A 7,411-nucleotide genomic window follows, 5' to 3' on the forward strand; every position below is an offset into this window, starting at 1 on the left:
CTGGAATGTTAACTTTCCCGGCAGCAGCCCATTCAGTGCCGTACTCTGTACTTGTAGCTGGAACAGCAGTGTTATCACACCAGTGTTGTGTCTACTGCTGAGCAGCAGTGGCACAGCATTGGGCCTTTCTCTAACCCTCCTAGGGGGTGGGCAAAAAAGTGAGGAGAGAAACATCACTAGGGCAGCTGACCTAAACCAATCAAAGGGATATTCCATACCATGTGGTGTCACACTCAGCAATAAAAGGTGGAAACAGGAAGAAGAGGGGAGGGGTGGGCTCTCGTTGAGAAGACGTCGGTCCTCCTCTCGAACACCGGCTGCGTGCGTTGAGGCCTTGCTTCAAGGACGTGGTCAATCATGGCTCATTTGTGGGAAGTAGAGAGTAATTTCTTTCCTCTGCACTTCCATATAGCTTTCATTTATTTTGTTTGTTTGTTTTCCTCCCTTTTTCCCCTTTCCCTTTTATTTCCCCTTAGTTAAATTGTTTAGTTCATGGTAGTCTTTATTTAATTATTATAATTATTTCCCTTTAATTAAATTATCCTTATCTCAACCCGTGAGTTGTTCTTTGCTTTACTTCTCCCCCTCCTCATCTAAAGGAGGGGGAGTGAGAGAGCGGTTGTGGGGTTTAGCTGCCCAGCACGGTAAAACCAACACAAAAACCCACTATCAATTCCCATTTAACTTAACGACCAAGGAGAACCCAGCAAAAACCAATGGAGATTCCCAAAAAAGTCAAAAACTCCCCAAACAAGAATGGGATAACCTCTAAAAACGAAAGAAAACACCAAAAAACATAGATCCACCCCAAAACCACCCTAAACCTACCTGATGTTCTCCAAAACCCACAATTTACACTTTTCCACCATGATGACCACGGAAAACCCAACAAAACCCAACGGAGACCCCAAAACACGTCAAAAACACCGCAAACAAGAATGGGATCACCCCCAAAACTGGAAGAAAATTCCCAAAAAACACGGATCCAATCCCAAAACAACCCTAAACCTACCTGATGTTCTCCAAATCCCAAAGTCCACTCTCAACCACCATAAAACCCATTAGGAATTGAACAAAACGCAACGGAGACCCCAAAACACCTCAAAAACACACCAAAAGCGAACAGGATCAGAAGAAAAAACATGATATAACCCCCCAAAAAACCCTTAAACCTACCTGATGTTCTCCTAAATGTACAATCCACTCCCAACCATTAGGAAACCCAATGGAAACCCAACAAAACCCAACGGAGACCCCAAAACACGTCAAAAACACCCCAAAAAAAGAACAGAATCAACCCCAAAAACAAAAGAAAACACCAAAAACCATAGATCCACCCCAAAACCACCCTAAACCTACCTGATCTTCTCCAAAACCCACAATTTACCCTTTTCCACACTGATGACCACGGAAAACCCAACGAAAGCCATCGGACACCCCAAAACACGTCAAAAACACCCCAGAAAACAACTGGATCAGAAGTAAAAAACCCCAAAACTTTGAACTTTTCTACAAAACCACCCTAAACTGACCTGATCTTCTCCAAAACCCACAATCCACTCCCATTTACCTTAACGACCAACGACAACCCAACGAAACCCAACGAAGACCCCTAAACACGTCAAAAATACCCCAAAAAAGAACTGGATAAGAAGAAAAAAAAAATCAAAACAAACAAACAAAAAAACAAAAACACAAAAACTATGAATTTCCCCACAAAACCACCCTAAACTCACCTGGTCTTCTCCAAATCCCACATTTCACTCCCATTCACCATGATGACCAACAAGAATCCAACAAAACCCAACGGAGACCCCAAAACACGTCAAAACCACCACAAAAAAGAACGGGATCACCCCCCCAAAAAAAACATAAGAAAGTCCCCAAATACCATAGATCCACCCCAAAACCACCCTAAACATACCTGATGTTCTCCAAATCCCAAAGTCCACTCCCGACCACCATAAAACCCATTAGGAATTCAACAAAACGCAACGGAAACAACAAAACACATCAAAACCACCCCAAACAAGAACAGGATCACACCAAAAAAAACAGAAGAAAAACCCAAAAAACATAGATCCACCCCAAAACCACCGTAAACTCACCTGATCTTCTCCAAACCCCACAATTTAACCTTTTTCACCATAATGACCAATGAAAACGTACAAAACACAACGGAGACCAACAAACCGTCAAAAACACCCCAAACAAGCATGGGATCACCAACAAAACTGGGAGAAAATCACCCAAAACCATAGGTCCACCCCAAAACCACCCTAAACCTACCTCATGTTCTCCAGAACCCACAATTTACCCTTTTCCGACATGGTGACCACGGAAAACACAACGAAACAAAACAGAGACCCCAAAACACGTCAAAAACACCCCAAAAAAGAACTGGATCAGAAGACAAAAACCCAAAAACGATGAATTTCCCCCCAAAACCACCCTAAACTCACCTGACCTTCTTCAAAACCCACAAGCCACTCCCATTTACCTTAACGACTAACGAGAACCAAACGAAAACTAACGGAGACCCCAAAACAAGCCAAAAAAAAAAACAAAAACAAGAACAGGATAACCCCTAAAAGTGAAAGAAAACCCCAAAAAACATAGATAAACACCAAAACCACCCTAAACCTCCCTGATGTTCTCCAAAACCCAAGATTTACACTTTTTCACCATGATGACCAACAAGAACCCAACAAAACCCAACGGAGATAACAAAACATGTCAAAAACACCCCAAAAAAGAACGGGACCACCCCAAAAACAGAAGAAAACCCTACAAAAACAGAAGAATTACCCCAACACCATAGATTCACGACCAAAAAAACTTAAACTCACCTGATGTTCTCCAAAACCCAAGATTTACACTTTTTCACCATGATGACCAACAAGAACCCAACAAAACCCAACGGAGACCCCAAAACACGTCAAAAACACCCCAAAAAAAGAACGGGACCACCCCAAAAACAGAAGAAAACCCTACAAAAACAGAAGAATTACCCCAACACCATAGATTCACGACCAAAACTCACATGATGTTCTCCAAAACCCACAATTTACACTTTTTCACCATGATGACCAACGAGAACCCAACAAAACACAACGGAGACCCCAAAACACGTCAAAAACACCCCAAAAAAGAATAGGATCACCCCAAACACAGAAGAAAATCCTAATACCATGAATCCACCCCAAAAGTCCCCCTAAACCTACCTGAAGTTCTCCAAAACCCACAATTTACACTTTTCCACCATGATGACCACGGAAAACCCAACAAAACCCAACGGAGACCCCAAAACACGTCAAAAACACCGCAAACAAGAATGGGATCACCCCCAAAACTGGAAGAAAATTCCCAAAAAACACGGATCCAATCCCAAAACAACCCTAAACCTACCTGATGTTCTCCAAATCCCAAAGTCCACTCCCAACCACCATAAAACCCATTAGGAACTGAACAAAACGCAACGGAAACCACAAAACACGTCAAAAACACCTCAAAAAAGAATTGGATCAGAAGAAAAAACACAAAAAACTATGAATTTCCACCCAAAACCACCCTAAACTCACCTAATCTTCTTCAAAACCCACTATCAATTCCCATTTAACTTAACGACCAACGAGAACCCAACAAAAACCAATGGAGATTCCCAAAAAAGTCAAAAACTCCCCAAACAAGAACGGGATAACCTCTAAAAACGAAAGAAAACACCAAAAAACATAGATCCACCCCAAAACCACCCTAAACCTACCTGATGTTCTCCAGAACCCACAATTTACCCTTTTCCGACATGGTGACCACGGAAAACACAACGAAACAAAACAGAGACCCCAAAACACGTCAAAAACACCCCAAAAAAGAACTGGATCAGAAGACAAAAACCCAAAAACGATGAATTTCCCCCCAAAACCACCCTAAACTCACCTGACCTTCTTCAAAACCCACAAGCCACTCCCATTTACCTTAACGACTAACGAGAACCAAACGAAAACTAACGGAGACCCCAAAACAAGTCAAACAAAAACCAAACAAGAACGGGATAACCCCTAAAAGCGAAAGAAAACCCCAAAAAGCATAGATCAACACCAAAACCACCCTAAACCTACCTGATGTTCTCCAAAACCCACGATTTACACTTTTTCACCATGATGACCAACAAGAACCCAACAAAACCCAACGGAGATAAAAAAACATGTCAAAAACACCCCAAAAAAAGAACGGGACCACCCCAAAAACAGAAGAAAACCATACAAAAACAGAAGAATTACCCCAACACCATAGATTCACGACCAAAACTCACCTGACGTTCTCCAAAACCCACAATTTACACTTTTTCACCATGATGACCAACGAGAACCCAACAAAAACCAACGGAGACCCCAAAACACGTCAAAAACACCCCAAACAAGAATGGGATCACCCCCAAAACTGGAAGAAAATTCCCAAAAAACACGGATCCAATCCCAAAACAACCCTAAACCTACCTGATGTTCTCCAAATCCCAAAGTCCACTCTCAACCACCATAAAACCCATTAGGAACTGAACAAAACGCAACGGAAACCACAAAACACCTCAAAAACACCCCAAAAGCGAACCGGATCAGAAGAAAATACATGATTTAACCCCCAAAAAAAACCTTAAACCTACCTGATGTTCTCCTAAATGTACAATCCACTCCCAACCACCATAAAACCCATTAGGAACTGAACAAAACGCAACGGAAACCCCAAAACACGTCAAAAACACCTCAAAAAAGAATTGGATCAGAAGAAAAAACACAAAAAACTATGAATTTCCACCCAAAACCACCCTAAACTCACCTAATCTTCTTCAAAACCCACTATCAATTCCCATTTAACTTAACGACCAACAAGAACCCAACAAAAACCAATGGAGATTCCCAAAAATGTCAAAAACTCCCCAAACAAGAACGGGATAACCTCTAAAAACGAAAGAAAACACCAAAAAACATAGATCCACCCCAAAACCACCCTAAACCTACCTGATGTTCTCCAGAACCCACAATTTACACTTTTCCACCATGATGACCACGGAAAACCCAACAAAACCCAACAGAGACCCCAAAACACGTCAAAATCACCCCAAACAAGAACGGGACCTCCCCCAAAACTGGAAGAAAATCCCCAAAAACCATAGATCCACCCCAAAACTATCCTAAACCTACCTGCTGTTCTCCAAGTCCCAAAGTCCACTCCCAACCACCATAAAACCGATTAGGAACTCAACGAAACACAATGGAAACCCCAAAACACCTCAAAAACACACCAAAAGCGAACAGGATCAGAAGAAAAAACATGATATAACCCCCCAAAAAACCCTTAAACCTACCTGATGTTCTCCTAAATGTACAATCCACTCCCAACCATTAGGAAACCCAATGGAAACCCAACAAAACCCAACGGAGACCCCAAAACACGTCAAAAACACCCCAAAAAAAGAACAGAATCAACCCCAAAAACAAAAGAAAACACCAAAAACCATAGATCCACCCCAAAACCACCCTAAACCTACCTGATCTTCTCCAAAACCCACAATTTACCCTTTTCCACACTGATGACCACGGAAAACCCAACGAAAGCCATCGGACACCCCAAAACACGTCAAAAACACCCCAGAAAACAACTGGATCAGAAGTAAAAAACCCCAAAACTTTGAACTTTTCTACAAAACCACCCTAAACTGACCTGATCTTCTCCAAAACCCACAATCCACTCCCATTTACCTTAACGACCAACGACAACCCAACGAAACCCAACGAAGACCCCTAAACACGTCAAAAATACCCCAAAAAAGAACTGGATAAGAAGAAAAAAAAAAATCAAAACAAACAAACAAAAAAACAAAAACACAAAAACTATGAATTTCCCCACAAAACCACCCTAAACTCACCTGGTCTTCTCCAAATCCCACATTTCACTCCCATTCACCATGATGACCAACAAGAATCCAACAAAACCCAACGGAGACCCCAAAACACGTCAAAACCACCACAAAAAAGAACGGGATCACCCCCCCCAAAAAAACATAAGAAAGTCCCCAAATACCATAGATCCACCCCAAAACCACCCTAAACATACCTGATGTTCTCCAAATCCCAAAGTCCACTCCCGACCACCATAAAACCCATTAGGAATTCAACAAAACGCAACGGAAACAACAAAACACATCAAAACCACCCCAAACAAGAACAGGATCACACCAAAAAAAACAGAAGAAAAACCCAAAAAACATAGATCCACCCCAAAACCACCGTAAACTCACCTGATCTTCTCCAAACCCCACAATTTAACCTTTTTCACCATAATGACCAATGAAAACGTACAAAACACAACGGAGACCAACAAACCGTCAAAAACACCCCAAACAAGCATGGGATCACTCCCCAAACTGGAAGAAAATCCCCCAAAACCATAGGTCCACCCCAAAACCACCCTAAACCTACCTCATGTTCTCCAGAACCCACAATTTACCCTTTTCCGACATGGTGACCACGGAAAACACAACGAAACAAAACAGAGACCCCAAAACACGTCAAAAACACCCCAAAAAAGAACTGGATCAGAAGACAAAAACCCAAAAACGATGAATTTCCCCCCAAAACCACCCTAAACTCACCTGACCTTCTTCAAAACCCACAAGCCACTCCCATTTACCTTAACGACTAACGAGAACCAAACGAAAACTAACGGAGACCCCAAAACAAGCCAAAAAAAAACAAAAACAAGAACAGGATAACCCCTAAAAGTGAAAGAAAACCCCAAAAAACATAGATAAACACCAAAACCACCCTAAACCTCCCTGATGTTCTCCAAAACCCAAGATTTACAATTTTTCACCATGATGACCAACAAGAACCCAACAAAACCCAACGGAGATAACAAAACATGTCAAAAACACCCCAAAAAAGAACGGGACCACCCCAAAAACAGAAGAAAACCCTACAAAAACAGAAGAATTACCCCAACACCATAGATTCACGACCAAAAAAACTTAAACTCACCTGATGTTCTCCAAAACCCAAGATTTACACTTTTTCACCATGATGACCAACAAGAACCCAACAAAACCCAACGGAGACCCCAAAACACGTCAAAAACACCCCAAAAAAAGAACGGGACCACCCCAAAAACAGAAGAAAACCCTACAAAAACAGAAGAATTACCCCAACACCATAGATTCACGACCAAAACTCACCTGATGTTCTCCAAAACCCACAATTTACACTTTTTCACCATGATGACCAACGAGAACCCAACAAAACACAACGGAGACCCCAAAACACGTCAAAAACACCCCAAAAAAGAATAGGATCACCCCAAACACAGAAGAAAATCCTAATACCATGAATCCACCCCAAAAGTCCCCCTAAACCTACCT

Source organism: Aythya marila, assembly GCF_965140915.1.
Source record: "Aythya marila genome assembly, contig: HAP1_HAP1_SCAFFOLD_188, whole genome shotgun sequence".
Lineage (NCBI taxonomy): Eukaryota > Metazoa > Chordata > Aves > Anseriformes > Anatidae > Aythya > Aythya marila.